At 43.5% G+C, this 17,882-nt stretch overlaps 1 protein-coding gene across 7 annotated transcripts in view; it reads left to right on the top strand.

Annotated features, from left to right (window-relative positions):
• The window catches only part of LOC129812782 (neuronal PAS domain-containing protein 3-like), a 366,359-nt gene that overhangs the window by 194,711 nt on the left and 153,766 nt on the right, over nt 1–17,882 (top strand). The gene's annotated exons all lie outside the window — the stretch shown is intronic.

The following is a 17,882-nucleotide window of genomic DNA, read 5'->3' as shown; positions in this document are numbered from 1 at the left end:
AGAGAGAGAGAGAGAGAGAGAGAGAGAGAGAGAGAGAGAGAGAGAGCTAGCTGTAGGGCTGTAAATTAAAAGCATACAGGGAGAGAGACACACAGACACACACACACCTACACAAAACCGAAAGTAAAAGACGCAAAAACTAAACTTAAGAACGGGAAGCATAGAAAATAACAGATTAGACTTGCTTTTGTTGAGAGACAGATCTATAACTCACATTACTATGTGAATTTGGTTGGGTCACCCAAAAAGTAACATATTTAAAAGGTTGATATTCACATACACTTCAACCCTGAAGGTATTCTGTGAGTTCCAAATGTTCTGTGTTAAAATAGTAAGTTGTCAAGTTGTCTGTTGCTGAGATGTTTTGCTTTTGTTGTCAGTGTTGCTTAATAATGCAATGTGTGTGTTTATACCACAGTCATACCAAATTAGCCTGCCCTGCATGAATTAATCAATACATTTATACTTACTTCCTTGAGTAAATCTAATTTACTTATTTTCAGTTTGTTTGCCTTCGTAGGGGGATTTTTTAAAAACTTGTAATGTTACAAATCTTTTGTCCAAACAGCTTGTTGCCAGCTCTGTATTTCATTATGTGTGTGTGTTTAGTCACGTATGCAGTAAGTTTAATCCAACAATTATTTGAACCCCACTGTAATGAAGATATGCAGGCTCAGGGAAGTGGTGTGCTGGAGATCATACAAGTTTACGCCCTGCTGCTTAGCCTCTGTTGATTTAAAGTACTGAGCAGATTTACATAGCCTGAAAGAAGACCTTATGTTATTTGGGCTTTGAATCAAAAAGCAAAAAATCAAATTGCAAACGAGATAAATAATGTATTGTGGTGCATGATAGCTTGTAGAAAATATTGTTGACTTTGACATTTCATCTTCTTCTCCCATGCAATACGTGTGTGTGTGCTCAGAGGGTGGGTGGGTGTGTGTGTGTGTCTGTGTGTGTGTGCGTGCGTGCGTGCGTGCGTGCGTGCGTGCGTGCCTGCCTGCATGCCTGCCTGTGTGTTTATCTGTTTGTGAATAGGTGTCCACTCTGGCCCTAGCCCTCCTCATGAGAGAATGGGAATTAAAGGATAAAGATAAGCAGTCTCAGTCTCAGTGTGAGACCTTGTTTCGCCCATAATTGCACTTTATATTCATGTCCATTCTGCATCATTCTATAAGAAACAGTGAAATAAGCCACAATCTAGTTACTGTGAGCCTGATGGAGTAGCCAGGCATGTGCATGACCACCCTGAGAAGGGCCATAGAGACACTGACCCTCTGAGCACACACACACACACACACACACACACACACACACACACACACACACACACACACACACACACACACACACACACACACACACACACACACACACACACACACACGCACTGATCCTCTGAGCGGTAAGGAGGACCGTGGTAGATCTCCTCTCGATGTTCCTCCTACTGCTGGCCATCACAGCAGGCTGACAGGCCCACTCATCTACCTAGCTGGTTCCCTAGCCCCTGAGCCATGGAGGTTGAGATTCCCAGTAAAAAGGGCATTATTCTCATTCACTAACAGCAGGGTTTTATCCTGCATAATTTGCTGGCTATTATTTCTCCAAATGACCACATCATTGTAGCTTAATCAATATGTAGCAAGATGGCTGATTAATGCCTTGGCCTGCCTTTCTCTCTTCGTAAGCCTCTCTCTCTCTCCTCGTCTTCATGTTCCCTCGTTTGTGTTACAGCAGGTATTTATTTGAATCACAGCGAGAGGTAGAAAAACAACAACAACAGAACGAAAGAAAGCGGCAAAGTGGAAAAATGAAAACGAGTCCAAATGTATTTATTTTTTCTCCACCTATTCTTTTTCCTTTTCTAATCGGCTCTTAAGTATTCCAATTTGCTTAAATCACATTTTCTATTTGTTCTTTCAGTGAATTTCCATCCCCAGGTAATTTAGGAGTGTTGATCACAAAGCCTAACCAACTATAATAAAGGCTGGGCTTCTACTAGTCTGGGTGCGATAATGGTAATTAGTGTGGTTCTGTGTTGGTCCAACAACAACCTTACTAGACTCACTGTGACAGAGGCCTTTTCAATAATGTCCTGAAATGCCTTTATATTTGACATCAACACTACTGTGTGAACTTCAAGTGGATAATAATCATGCACCTGATAGAATTACTAATTTTGTGCATTTTGCAGGAAAAATGAACCACGCATGCACTCACATCACAGACATACACACATCATAGACAAACACACATCATAGACAAACACACATCACAGACATACACACATCACATACATACACACATCACATACATACACACATCACATACATACACACATCACAAACATACACACATCACAGACATACACACATCACAGACATACACACATCACATCACATACTACATACACACATCACATACATACCCACTTACACGCATCACATACATACCCACATACACACATCACATACATACACACATCACATACTACATACACACATACACACATCACAGACATACACACATTACAAACATACACACATCACAGACATACACACATCACAGACATACACACATCATAGACATACACACATCACAGACATACACATATCACATACATACACACATCATAGACATACACACATCATATACATACACACATCACAGACATACACACATCACAGACATACACACATCATAGACATACACACATCATAGACATACACACATCACATACATACACACATCACATACATACACACATCACATACATACACATATCACATACATACACACATCACAGACATACACATATCACATACATACACACATACCAGACATACAGACATACACACATCACAGACATACACACATCACATACTACATACACACATACACACATCACAGACATACACACATCACATACATACCCACATCACATACATACACACATCACATACATACACACATACACACATCATAGACATACACACATCACATACTACATACACACATACACACATCACATACATACCCACATCACATACATACACACATCACATACATACACACATACACACATCATAGACATACACACATCACATACTACATACACACATACACACATCACAGACATACACACATTACAGACATACACACATCACATACAGACACATCACATACATACACACATCACAGACATACACACATCACATACTACATACACACATACCAGACATACACACATTACAGACATACACACATCACATACAGACACACATCACAGACATACACACATCATAGACATACACATATCACAGACATACATACATCACAGACATACACACATCACAGACGTACACACATCACAGACATACATACCTCACAGTCCTCATAGTCTGTTTGATTGAGTGTGGTGTCAGGTGTCTTTTTACAGGTAACGAGTTCAAACAGGTGCAGTTAATACAGGTAATGAGTGGAGAACAGGAGGGCTTCTTAAAGAAAACCTAACAGGTCTGTGAGAGCCAGAATTCTTACTGGTTGGTAGGTGATCAAATACTTATGTCATGCAATAAAATGCAAATTAATTACTTAAAAATCATACAATGTGATTTTCTGGATTTTTTTTTATAGATTCAGTCTCTCACAGTTGAAGAATATCTATGATAAAAAATTACAGACCTCTACATGCTTTGTAAGTAGGAAAACCTGCAAAATCGGCAGTGTATCAAATACTTCTTCTCCACATTGTATGTATTGTGTAACATGAAGTCCTATGTGTGTCATCTGATGAAGATCATCAAAGGTTATTGATTAATTTTATCTCTATTTGTGTTTTTTGTGACACTTTGGTGGGATTAACAACAAGATTACCTTTAAAATGGTATAAGATACATGTATGTTTGAGGAATTTTAAATATGAGATTTCTGTTGTTTGAATTTGGCGCCCTGCACTTTCACTGGCTGTTGTCATATCGATCCCGTTTACGGGATTACAGCCATAAGAATTAAACAGTGAATCTGAATTATTATTATTTAAATACAGGAAACATTTTGTGAACATCTTAGTGATTTCCATGCTATCCGAGATCCTTGGGATTTCCCAACTGTGACGTTACCCCATTGAAGTTGAAATGTAAAATGGTGAAGGTTAGGGTGAAATAAGGGTTATGGTTAAGGGTAAGGGTAAAGGTTAAGGTTAGGGTTTAGGGTAGGGACGTCCCAAGGATTCCGGATAGCACTAAGCATCTTAGTGTAGCATGTAATGCTGAGTTAGAAACTCCTTGCCACCCCTCTGCAACCTGGGTCTGTCTTCCAAAAGCATCTCAGATTGAGACTGCTGATCCAGGATCAGGCTTCCACTGTCCATTTAGTCTTATTCATTATTATCTAAAAGGCTAAACTGAGCCTATATCAGCACTCCTCTGAGACGCTTTGTGAATCTGGGGCCTGGTTTTGTCAAGTGTTGGTGGTATTTAGAGTGGGTGGAGTGAGGCCTAACCTGAACAGTGTTGGTGGTATTTAGAGTGAGTGGAGTGAGGCCTAACCTGAACAGTGTTGGTGGTATTTAGAGTGAGTGGAGTGAGGCCTAACCTGAACAGTGTTGGTGGTATTTAGAGTGAGTGGAGTGAGGCCTAACCTGAACAGTGCTGGTGGTATTTAGAGTGAGTGGAGTGAGGCCTAACCTGAACAGTGTTGGTGGTATTTAGAGTGAGTGGAGTGAGGCCTAACCTGAACAGTGTTGGTGGTATTTAGAGTGAGTGGACTGAGGCCTAACCTGAACAGTGTTGGTGGTATTTAGAGTGAGTGGAGTGAGGCCTAACCTGAACAGTGTTGGTGGTATTTAGAGTGAGTGGAGTGAGGCCTAACCTGAACAGTGTTGGTGGTATTTAGAGTGAGTGGAGTGAGGCCTAACCTGAACAGTGTTGGTGGTATTTAGAGTGAGTGGAGTGAGGCCTAACCTGAACAGTGTGGTGGTATTTAGAGTGAGTGGAGTGAGAGCTAACCTGAACAGTGTTGGTGGTATTTAGAGTGAGTGGAGTGAGGCCTAACCTGAACAGTGCTGGTGGTATTTAGAGTGAGAGGAGTGAGACCTAACCTGAACAGTGTTGGTCGTATTTAGAGTGGGTGGAGTGAGGCCTAACCTGAACAGTGTTGGTGGTATTTAGAGTGAGTGGAGTGAGGCCTAACCTGAACATTGTTGGTGGTATTTGGAGTGGGTGGAGTGAGGCCTAACCTGAACAGTGTTGGTGGTATTTAGAGTGAGTGGAGTGAGGCCTAACCTGAACAGTGCTGGTGGTATTTAGAGTGGGTGGAGTGAGGCCTAACCTGAACAGTGTTGGTGGTATTTAGAGTGAGTGGAGTGAGGCCTAACCTGAACAGTGCTGGTGGTATTTAGAGTGAGAGGAGTGAGACCTAACCTGAACAGTGTTGGTCGTATTTAGAGTGGGTGGAGTGAGGCCTAACCTGAACAGTGTTGGTGGTGTTTAGAGTGAGTGGAGTGAGGCCTAACCTGAACAGTGTTGGTGGTATTTAGAGTGAGTGGAGTGAGGCCTAACCTGAACAGTGTTGGTGGTATTTAGAGTGAGTGGAGTGAGGCCTAACCTGAACAGTGTTGGTGGTATTTAGAGTGAGTGGAGTGAGGCCTAACCTGAACAGTGCTGGTGGTATTTAGAGTGAGTGGAGTGAGGCCTAACCTGAACAGTGTTGGTGGTATTTAGAATGAGTGGAGTGAGGCCTAACCTGAACAGTGTTGGTGGTATTTAGAGTGAGTGGAGTGAGGCCTAACCTGAACAGTGTTGGTGGTATTTAGAGTGAGTGGAGTGAGGCCTAACCTGAACAGTGTTGGTGGTATTTAGAGTGAGTGGAGTGAGGCCTAACCTGAACAGTGTTGGTTGTATTTAGAGTGAGTGGAGTGAGGCCTAACCTGAACAGTGTTGGTGGTATTTAGAGTGAGTGGAGTGAGGCCTAACCTGAACAGTGTGGTGGTATTTAGAGTGAGGGGAGTGAGAGCTAACCTGAACAGTGTTGGTGGTATTTAGAGTGAGTGGAGTGAGGCCTAACCTGAACAGTGCTGGTGGTATTTAGAGTGAGAGGAGTGAGACCTAACCTGAACAGTGTTGGTCGTATTTAGAGTGGGTGGAGTGAGGCCTAACCTGAACAGTGTTGGTGGTATTTAGAGTGAGTGGAGTGAGGCCTAACCTGAACATTGTTGGTGGTATTTGGAGTGGGTGGAGTGAGGCCTAACCTGAACAGTGTTGGTGGTATTTAGAGTGAGTGGAGTGAGGCCTAACCTGAACAGTGCTTATTGTATTTAGAGTGGGTGGAGTGAGGCCTAACCTGAACAGTGTTGGTGGTATTTAGAGTGAGTGGAGTGAGGCCTAACCTGAACAGTGCTGGTGGTATTTAGAGTGAGAGGAGTGAGACCTAACCTGAACAGTGTTGGTCGTATTTAGAGTGGGTGGAGTGAGGCCTAACCTGAACAGTGTTGGTGGTGTTTAGAGTGGGTGGAGTAAGACCTAACCTGAACAGTGTTGGTGGTATTTAGAGTGGGTGGAGTGAGGCCTAACCTGAACAGTGTTGGTGGTATTTAGAGTGAGTGGAGTGAGGCCTAACCTGAACAGTGTTGGTGGTATTTAGAGTGGGTGGAGTGAGGCCTAACCTGAACAGTGTTGGTGGTATTTAGAGTGAGTGGAGTGAGGCCTAACCAGAACAGTGTTGGTGGTATTTAGAGTGGGTGGAGTGAGGCCTAACCTGAACAGTGTTGGTCGTATTTAAAGTGGGGGGAGTGAGGCCTAACCTGAACAGTGTTGGTGGTATTTAGAGTGAGTGGAGTGAGGCCTAACCTGAACAGTGTTGGTGGTATTTAGAGTGGGTGGAGTGAGGCCTAACCTGAACAGTGTTGGTCGTATTTAAAGTGGGGGGAGTGAGGCCTAACCAGAACAGTGTTGGTGGTATTTAGAGTGAGTGGATTGAGGCCTAACCTGAACAGTGTGGTGGTATTTAGAGTGAGAGGAGTAAGGCCTAACCTGAACAGTGTGGTGGTATTTAGAGTGAGTGGAGTGAGGCCTAACCTGAACAGTGTTGGTTGTATTTAGAGTGGGGTGAGTGAAGCCTAACCGGAACAGTGTTGGGGTTATTTAGAGTGAGAGGAGTGAGACCTAACCTGAACATTGTTGGTGGTATTTAGAGTGAGTGGAGTGAGACCTAACCTGAACATTGTTGGTGGTATTTAGAGTGAGTGGAGTGAGACCTAACCTGACCAGTGTTGGTGGTATTTAGAGTGAGTGGAGTGAGGCCTAACCTGAACAGTGTTGGTGGTATTTAGAGTGAGAGGAGTAAGGCCTAACCTGAACAGTGTGGTGGTATTTAGAGTGAGTGGAGTGAGGCCTAACCTGAACAGTGTTGGTAGTTTTTAGAGTGAGTGGAGTGAGGCCTAACCTGAACAGTGTTGGTGATATTTAGAGTGAGTGGAGTGAGACCTAACCTGAACAGTGTTGGTTGTATTTAGAGTGAGTGGAGTGAGGCCTAACCTGAACAGTGTTGGTGGTATTTAGAGTGAGTGGAGTGAAGCCTAACCTGAACAGTGTTGGTGGTATTTATAGTGAGTGGAGTGAGACCTAACCTGAACAGTGTTGGTTGTATTTAGAGTGAGTGGAGTGAGGCCTAACCTGAACAGTGTTGGTGGTATTTAGAGTGAGTGGAGTGAGGCCTAACCTGAACAGTGTTGGTGGTATTTAGAGTGAGTGGAGTGAGACCTAACCTGAACAGTGTTGGTTGTATTTAGAGTGAGTGGAGTGAGACCTAACCTGAACAGTGTTGGTTGTATTTAGAGTGAGTGGAGTGAGGCCTAACCTGAACAGTGTTGGTGGTATTTAGAGTGAGTGGAGTGAAGCCTAACCTGAACAGTGTTGGTGGTATTTAGAGTGAGTGGAGTGAGACCTAACCTGAACAGTGGTGGTTGTATTTAGAGTGAGTGGAGTGAGGCCTAACATGAACAGTGTCGGTGATATTTAGAGTGAGTGGAGTGAGGCCTAACCTGAACAGTGTTGGTAGTATTTAGAGTGAGTGGAGTGAGGCCTAACCTGAACAGTGTTGGTAGTATTTAGAGTGAGTGGAGTGAGGCCTAACCTGAACAGTGTTGGTGGTATTTAGAGTGAGTGGAGTGAGACCTAACCTGAACAGTGTTGGTTGTATTTAGAGTGAGTGGAGTGAGGCCTAACCTGAACAGTGTTGGTGGTATTTAGAGTGAGATGAGTGAGGCCTAACCTGAACAGTGTTGGTGGTATTTAGAGTGAGTGGAGTGAGACCTAACCTGAACAGTGTTGGTTGTATTTAGAGTGAGTTGAGTGAGGCCTAACCTGAACAGTGTTGGTGGTATTTAGAGTGAGTGGAGTGAGACCTAACCTGAACAGTGGTGGTTGTATTTAGAGTGAGTGGAGTGAGGCCTAACTTGAACAGTGTCGGTGATATTTAGAGTGAGTGGAGTGAGGCCTAACCTGAACAGTGTTGGTAGTATTTAGAGTGAGTGGAGTGAGGCCTAACCTGAACAGTGTTGGTTGTATTTAGAGTGAGTGGAGTGAGGCCTAACCTGAACAGTGTTGGTGGTATTTAGAGTGAGATGAGTGAGGCCTAACCTGAACAGTGTTGGTAGTATTTAGAGTGAGCGGAGTGAGGCCTAACCTGAACAGTGTTGGTGGTATTTAGAGTGAGTGGAGTGAGACCTAACCTGGACAGTGTTGGTTGTATTTAGAGTGAGTGGAGTGAGGCCTAACCTGAACAGTGTTGGTGGTATTTAGAGTGAGTGGAGTGAGGCCTAACCTGAACAGTGTTGGTGGTATTTAGAGTGAGTGGAGTGAGACCTAACCTGAACAGTGGTGGTTGTATTTAGAGTGAGTGGAGTGAGGCCTAACATGAACAGTGTCGGTGATATTTAGAGTGAGTGGAGTGAGGCCTAACCTGAACAGTGTTGGTAGTATTTAGAGTGAGTGGAGTGAGGCCTAACCTGAACAGTGTTGGTGGTATTTAGAGTGAGTGGAGTGAGGCCTAACCTGAACAGTGTTGGTGGTATTTAGAGTGAGTGGAGTGAGGCCTAACCTGAACAGTGTTGGTGGTATTTAGAGTGAGTGGAGTGAGGCCTAACATGAACAGTGTTGGTGGTTTTTAGAGTGAGTGGAGTGAGGCTTAACCTGAACAGTGTTGGTGGTATTTAGAGTGAGTGGAGTGAGGCCTAACCTGAACAGTGTTGGTGGTATTTAGAGTAAGTGGAGTGAGGCCTAACCTGAACAGTGTTGGTTGTATTTAGAGTAAGTGGAGTGAGGCCAAACCTGAACAGTGTTGGTGGTATTTAGAGTGAGTGGAGTGAGGCCTAACCTGAACAGCGTTGGTGGTATTTAGAGTGAGTGGAGTGAGGCCTAACCTGAACAGTGTTGGTGGTATTTAGAGTGAGTGGAGTGACCCCTAACCTGAACAGTGTTGGTGTTATTTAGAGTGAGTGGAGTGAGACCTAACCTGAACAGTGTTGGTTGTATTTAGAGTGAGTGGAGTGAGGCCTAACCTGAACAGTGTTGGTGGTATTTAGAGTGAGTGGAGTGAGGCCTAACCTGAACAGTGTTGGTGGTATTTAGAGTGAGTGGAGTGAGACCTAACCTGAACAGTGGTGGTTGTATTTAGAGTGAGTGGAGTGAGACCTAACCTGAACAGTGTTGGTTGTATTTAGAGTGAGTGGAGTGAGGCCTAACCTGAACAGTGTTGGTGGTATTTAGAGTGAGTGGAGTGAGGCCTAACCTGAACAGTGTTGGTGGTATTTAGAGTGAGTGGAGTGAGACCTAACCTGAACAGTGTTGGTTGTATTTAGAGTGAGTGGAGTGAGGCCTAACATGAACAGTGTTGGTGGTTTTTAGAGTGAGTGGAGTGAGGCTTAACCTGAACAGTGTTGGTGGTATTTAGAGTGAGTGGAGTGAGGCCTATCCTGAACAGTGTTGGTGGTATTTAGAGTAAGTGGAGTGAGGCCTGACCTGAACAGTGTTGGTGGTATTTAGAGTAAGTGGAGTGAGGCCAAACCTGAACAGTGTTGGTGGTATTTAGAGTGAGTGGAGTGAGGCCTAACCTGAACAGTGTTGGTAGTTTTTAGAGTGAGTGGAGTGAGGCCTAACCTGAACAGTGTTGGTGATATTTAGAGTGAGTGGAGTGAGACCTAACCTGAACAGTGTTGGTTGTATTTAGAGTGAGTGGAGTGAGGCCTAACCTGAACAGTGTTGGTGGTATTTAGAGTGAGTGGAGTGAAGCCTAACCTGAACAGTGTTGGTGGTATTTAGAGTGAGTGGAGTGAGACCTAACCTGAACAGTGTTGGTTGTATTTAGAGTGAGTGGAGTGAGGCCTAACCTGAACAGTGTTGGTGGTATTTAGAGTGAGTGGAGTGAGGCCTAACCTGAACAGTGTTGGTGGTATTTAGAGTGAGTGGAGTGAGACCTAACCTGAACAGTGTTGGTTGTATTTAGAGTGAGTGGAGTGAGACCTAACCTGAACAGTGTTGGTTGTATTTAGAGTGAGTGGAGTGAGGCCTAACCTGAACAGTGTTGGTGGTATTTAGAGTGAGTGGAGTGAAGCCTAACCTGAACAGTGTTGGTGGTATTTAGAGTGAGTGGAGTGAGACCTAACCTGAACAGTGGTGGTTGTATTTAGAGTGAGTGGAGTGAGGCCTAACATGAACAGTGTCGGTGATATTTAGAGTGAGTGGAGTGAGGCCTAACCTGAACAGTGTTGGTAGTATTTAGAGTGAGTGGAGTGAGGCCTAACCTGAACAGTGTTGGTGGTATTTAGAGTGAGTGGAGTGAGACCTAACCTGAACAGTGTTGGTTGTATTTAGAGTGAGTGGAGTGAGGCCTAACCTGAACAGTGTTGGTGGTATTTAGAGTGAGATGAGTGAGGCCTAACCTGAACAGTGTTGGTGGTATTTAGAGTGGGTGGAGTGAGACCTAACCTGAAAAGTGTTGGTGGTATTTAGAGTGAGTGGAGTGAGACCTAACCTGAACAGTGTTGGTGGTATTTAGCATGAGTGGATTGAGGCCTAACCTGAACTGTGTTGGTGGTATTTAGAGTGAGTGGAGTGAGACCTAACCTGAACAGTGTTGGTGGTATTTAGAGGGAGTGGAGTGAGGCCTAACCTGAACAGTTTTGGTGGTATTTAGAGTGAGTGGAGTGAGGCCTAACCTGAACAGTGTTGGTGGTATTTAGAGTGAGTGGAGTGAGGCCTAACCTGAACAGTGTTGGTGGTATTTAGAGTGAGTGGAGTGAGGCCTAACCTGAACAGTGTTGGTGGTATTTTGAGTGAGTGGAGTGAGGCCTAACCTGAACAGTGATGGTGGTATTTTGAGTGAGTGGAGTGAGGCCTAACCTGAACAGTGTTGGTGGTATTTAGAGTGAGTCGAGTGAGACCTAACCTGAACAGTGTTGGTTGTATTTAGAGTGAGCGGAGTGAGGCCTAACCTGAACAGTGTTGGTGGTATTTTGAGTGAGTGGAGTGAGGCCTAACCTGAACAGTGATGGTGGTATTTTGAGTGAGTGGAGTGAGGCCTAACCTGAACAGTGTTGGTGGTATTTAGAGTGAGTCGAGTGAGACCTAACCTGAACAGTGTTGGTTGTATTTAGAGTGAGTCGAGTGAGGCCTAACCTGAACAGTGTTGGTGGTATTTAGAGTTAGTGGAGTGAGGCCTAACCTGAACAGTGTTGGTGGTATTTAGAGTAAGTGGAGTGAGGCCAAACCGGACCAGTGTTGGTGGTATTTAGAGTGAGTGGAGTGAGGCCTAACCTGAACAGTGTTGGTGGTATTTAGAGTGAGTGGAGTGAGGCCTAACCTGAACAGTGTTGGTAGTATTTAGAGTGAGTGGAGTGAGGCCTAACCTGAACAGTGTTGGTGGTATTTAGAGTGAGTGGAGTGAGACCTAACCTGAACAGTGTTGGTTGTATTTAGAGTGAGTGGAGTGAGGCCTAACCTGAACAGTGTTGGTGGTATTTAGAGTGAGTGGAGTGAGGCCTAACCTGAACAGTGTTGGTAGTATTTAGAGTGAGTGGAGTGAGGCCTAACCTGAACAGTGTTGGTAGTATTTAGAGTGAGTGGAGTGAGGCCTAACCTGAACAGTGTTGGTGGTTTTTAGAGTGAGTGGAGTGAGGCTTAACCTGAACAGTGTTGGTGGTATTTAGAGTGAGTGGAGTGAGGCCTAACCTGAACAGTGTTGGTGGTATTTAGAGTAAGTGGAGTGAGGCCTAACCTGAACAGTGTTGGTGGTATTTAGAGTAAGTGGAGTGAGGCCAAACCTGAACAGTGTTGGTGGTATTTAGAGTGAGTGGAGTGAGGCCTAACCTGAACAGTGTTGGTGGTATTTAGAGTGAGTGGAGTGAGACCTAACCTGAACAGTGTTGGTTGTATTTAGAGTGAGTGGAGTGAGGCCTAACTTGAACAGTGTTGGTGGTATTTAGAGTGAGTGGAGTGAGGCCTAACCTGAACAGTGTTGGTGGTATTTAGAGTGAGTGGAGTGAGGCCTAACATGAACAGTGTCGGTGGTATTTAGAGTGAGTGGAGTGAGGCCTAACCTGAACAGTGTTGGTGGTATTTAGAGTGAGTGGAGTGAGACCTAACCTGAACAGTGGTGGTTGTATTTAGAGTGAGTGGAGTGAGGCCTAACATGAACAGTGTCGGTTATATTTAGAGTGAGTGGAGTGAGGCCTAACCTGAACAGTGTTGGTAGTATTTAGAGTGAGTGGAGTGAGGCCTAACCTGAGCAGTGTTGGTGGTATTTAGAGTGAGTGGAGTGAGACCTAACCTGAACAGTGTTGGTTGTATTTAGAGTGAGTGGAGTGAGGCCTAACCTGAACAGTGTTGGTGGTATTTAGAGTGAGTGGAGTGAGACCTAACCTGAACAGTGTTGGTTGTATTTAGAGTGAGTGGAGTGAGGCCTAACCTGAACAGTGTTGGTGGTATTTAGAGTGAGTGGAGTGAGGCCTAACCTGAACAGTGTTGGTTGTATTTAGAGTGGGTGGAGTGAGGCCTAACCTGAACAGTGTTGGTGGTATTTAGAGTGAGTGGAGTGAGGCCTAACCTGAACAGTGTTGGTGGTATTTAGAGTGAGTGGAGTGAGGCCTAACCTGAACAGTGTTGGTGGTATTTTGAGTGAGTGGAGTGAGGCCTAACCTGAACAGTGATGGTGGTATTTTGAGTGAGTGGAGTGAGGCCTAACCTGAACAGTGTTCGTGGTATTTAGAGTGAGTGGAGTGAGGCCTAACCTGAACAGTGTTGGTGGTATTTAGAGTGAGTGGAGTGAGACCTAACCTGAACAGTGTTGGTGGTTTTTAGAGTGAGTGGAGTGAGACCTAAACTGAACAGTGTTGTTTTTTTATAACCTCTCATTGTCTGCTGGGGGTTTGGATAGGTTTGATGACCCCGTGTGACCAAGTTGATGAGAAGTTCAATTATGAAACTAAGGAGATATAATTTGTTATCATGGGAAATATAACCTTATGCAGTGAGTGTTATGCCCTTTCCCTTTATTGCTACATGGAGAGCAGAGAGTCACAAAAGCAATTTTTGGTTTTGTCATTTAGTCCCCTGATCAGTGGTGTCATCCATGTCTTCAGGAGGAGGGCTCTCTACTCTGCCATTTCAACACTGATTAAACCTATTGCTTCGGTCCTACATGATCATTCACACACGTTTCAGCCGCTTGATGTAGTCTCCTTGTCCTCAGAAGTTGAACGGTAAGTGATTGGCTAAGTAGAGCGATATCTTAGACACATCCATTAAAGATGTCCATTCATTTCATTGGCCAATGACCCTGTAGCTGCTTTATTTTTGTTTACTGCACAAGCACATCTAAACATACCTTATGATTTTTCTTAAAGAAAGACATTAGGTACTGTAAGCTGCCAGCCGCTTAGGATATTCAAAGCAACAACACTAGCATTTAAGTTTAGTCTGGTTTGTATAATTATAATTATGTTCATATTATAAGTGAGGCCTTCAGTATATAAGTCAAAGCTAATTGACTCCAAATGGATGCTGACTTCCTCTGTGTTTGGAGTCCTGTTACTGGAGTGAACAAATAGCCTGTTCTGTGTACATTTCATATCGCTAATCTCGTCCTCTCAACAGTCGTTTTCCATTTTAACAATGCTAACTGTACTCTAGGGTCTCTTCTAGGTGTGGGACTTTCTATTCCTACACACAGATCCCTATCAGCCACCCCGCACATTGCTTGATTTCCCCACTGGCATGTCTCTGTGTGAGACATAAGCATTCTATTCTCAAGTAAACATTCACCAGTATGGAGTTTCTCTCCATTATGTCATTGAGATTTGTGTATGGATGTGGGTTTGTGTGGTTTCGAATGAGAATACAGAGAATTGTTTGAAAAATGGTGCAACAAGAGTGTGGTCTTGTTGTTCCTCCATTGTGGAGCAGATGATTTACTGTAGTAGTGTAGGTGATAGAGATGGTTTTCTCTACGCAATGACCCGTTTCCTGTGATTAACCACACTTTTCTGGGACTCAAGCGTAATGCCAGATTTCGAAGCTGTCCTTCTTGCCAGAATGAATCAGTTGGACAGGCATTTGATTTCCATAGGGGGCGTGTTTTTCCCCTGGGACCTCCTATGTATGCATGCTCTTGTGTGGGTTTTATAGCAAAGTCATCATTTAACTGTAAAAATGTATTACCTTTTAATGTGGCATGAACACAAACAGTCATGATGTTTTCATTTGATTGTCAAAGAAATCACTTCAAATAGTAGATTACCTTTGCACGTTAGTCCAAAATAATTCCAGCATCCAAACAGTGCATCCTCCAACTTTCCTTCAATTCGCAAGTGACTGAAATGATCTTACCGTCGAAAGCATCCAAGCGAGTGAAACAGGGCCCTCTGTCTTACTATATGTAACCCATGTATCTGAGGTTGTCTGGCCAGGAATAGTATGACATACTGTCTGGTTCTCCTGGTTCTTTTGGTCCAGACCGCATCAGACACATGGTCTATACATACTGAGACAGAGGCGCACTGTTTCTCTCGCTCGGATGCTTTCTCTGAGATTCATGCGTCTTTCTGTCAGCGTGCGTCTCGTTCAAATAAATGATCAATATTTAAGTATTTTATTTGGACGGGCAAGAAGGTTTGCTAGGGCAGGCCAGGGCCCCTAAGGCCCGCCCATAACGCCGGCCCTGACTGCTTGTGCTCCCTACCACTGGTCAGTCTCTTTTTAGACAGCTGACACTGGTGGGAGCAGCATAGTATTAGCTCTGGGATTGATATTGGCCATATACCACAAACCCCCGAGGTGCTTTATTGCTATTATAAACTGGTTACCAATGTAATTAGAACAGTAAAATGAAATGTTTTGTCATACCCGTGGTATATGGTCTGATATACCATGGCTGTCAGCCAATCAGCATTCTGGGCTCGAACCACCCAGTTTATAATACAGACTATGGGGACATACAGTACACGTTGCGGTATGTATGGGGCTGTTCACCAATTTAATAAGTGATTATCTTATGAGAGACGGCTCACAGTCTAGGAAAAAAATAGATAACATCATTTTTGTTTACAGTAATCTACATAGAGTTGAAGAACAGAAAGTACGGTATGTGGTGTGCAGTGCACCACAGAACAACCTTTGTGACCTCTGTTTAACCTGGAAACAAAACCAAATACAGCCAATGCTAGTGACCTCATCCCTGTCTTCTGAAAGGCACTTGAAAAGCCATTGTGGGGTTCATGTTAAACTACAACATGATTTAATGTCATGTTTATAAAAGAAAGTGTTTCATTTACGCTGGTAGAACATGATACGTACTGTCTGTCCGCTGTACTAAGGTCACACAACCCCGGCACATGCAAAAATATTTGGCAGGCCGACATAGTGCTTTCCAGGTTTGTGGAACAAATTAAATTCTGCAGCTCTGCTGCACTTTGCCTCCAAACAACCATTACAACTAGCTTTATATATTGTCTGATCAGTAGACCATCAAATGGTGCTTTTCTTCTTGCAGGGGAGCGGTCGACATGATCGCGAATGGCAATCTGCTACCTAGATGTAAAGGCAAAGGATTAATCTATATTTGGCAGTGAAATTATCTTATTGCACTCTTAATGCTCACAAAAGCTAACATAAATTGATTTTGACAACTATGAGTACGACATTAGTGACCCACAAGACAGTCTTTGGCTGAATGAAGGTTGTGGGAAGTGGTGCTTGGGGAATTGTCATTTGAATCTTGCATGCAATTCTAAATGCATGAATTCATTTTTGAAATCTTCTTTTGAATCTATATACTCTATAAATAAGCGACATCTATCAGAGGGTGGGTGGGCCTTGTCTGGCTGTTTTCATGTTGGCTTAATGATGTTGTTTTTAACTTGAATCACTGATAAGTAAATGACAAAACAATGAACAATTATTTTCTTCACCAACAGTCATTTTTCATCTTCGTGGGGAAAAACCCCTGCCTTACCTCATCTTTCAAGTCCATTCGAACTGATTTCGCATTTGTGCTGGTAAAAAATTAATCTAGCTGTCGGCCAGTGGGGAACCCAGAGGTTCCTGTGTGATTTATTGCCAACTTAATTCAAAATGGCTCGGGATGATGAACGCCATGGAAAGTTGGGAGTTGTGTTATGGAAGAATGGAACTGTCTGCTTGGAGTTATCTGATATGAAATAAATAATACAGCGACTAAAGCAGACAGAAGTGTTTGACTGGAACGATGCGAACCAATAGACTATAACCAACCATGCATCTTTGAATAGGTCATGTGATCTACTGCCGCTGGATAAGTAAAATACTTATAAGCATTAACCTAAATACAGTAGGATATAAAGTATATATATGCCCAGGTATCTGTTTTAATCCTATTGTGACACATCTGATAAATATGTACCTGCAGTATGAGAGAGAGAGAGATAGAGAGAGAGAGAAAGAGAGAGAGAGAGAGAGAGAGAGAGAGAGAGAGAGAGAGAGAGAGAGAGAGAGAGAGCGAGAGAGAGAGAGAGAGAGATGAAATTTTGGTATAGATATGGAAAGCCATTTTAACATTTATTAATCCTGTGTTTGACATCAATAACTACATTCTTGATATCAAATACAGTATTAATACAATACAACTTTCCATACCCACATGCACTGTAGCATGTGGACATTACACTTGACAGCATTTGCTGATTAAATTTATCTGAATGGCAATATCTAGGCGTATTGCAGTCTCTTTCTTTGAAAAAGGCAGCAATCTGAAAGTCATTCAGCAGGCTGTCTCGTGAGACCCAAGGCCAAAGCTAATCACAACTTCGACCCACTTCTAAATTCCAATGACTGAATCAATTGTGGTGAGCATTCCCACTGGAGTAGGGCAAAGTCATTAATGGCCACAACTGACTGTGGGCTGGTGTGGTTGGCACAAAAGCACAGTAACCTAGACTTAGGCCACAGTATGACAACAGTCAGGTGTCTGAGCTGACAGAGGGCACAGGGTCATGTTCAGTTGGTCAAGGCTTAGCAAAACATTTAGCAATGGAAAATGAAAATCTGCACTCTAATTCGACAAGTTCTGTAAGTATCTCCCTGTTTCAAAACATTTACTTTCCTTACTTAACACGTCCCTCGTCTTGCTTTCTCGCTAACCTGCTTATGGTAGTGTTAGCATTGAATGATGGAATGCCACAGATTTCTGTGCTTCTTGGTCGAACCCAGGTCCTTACTTGCTTGCTTCAAATGTTTGCTTCCCACTGAACATGTCTCTGGTCTTAACTGCTGAGTTGAGGTAGTATTTCCCCATACACGTATCAAAATGTTTCTAAATGTTTTATCCCTACTGAACACAACTCTAGTCCTAAC

This window comes from Salvelinus fontinalis, chromosome 16, assembly GCF_029448725.1.
Source record: "Salvelinus fontinalis isolate EN_2023a chromosome 16, ASM2944872v1, whole genome shotgun sequence".
Classification (NCBI taxonomy): Eukaryota; Metazoa; Chordata; class Actinopteri; order Salmoniformes; family Salmonidae; genus Salvelinus; species Salvelinus fontinalis.
Note: the sequence above shows the minus strand (reverse complement) of the source record. Positions and strands in the feature narration are given on the sequence as shown.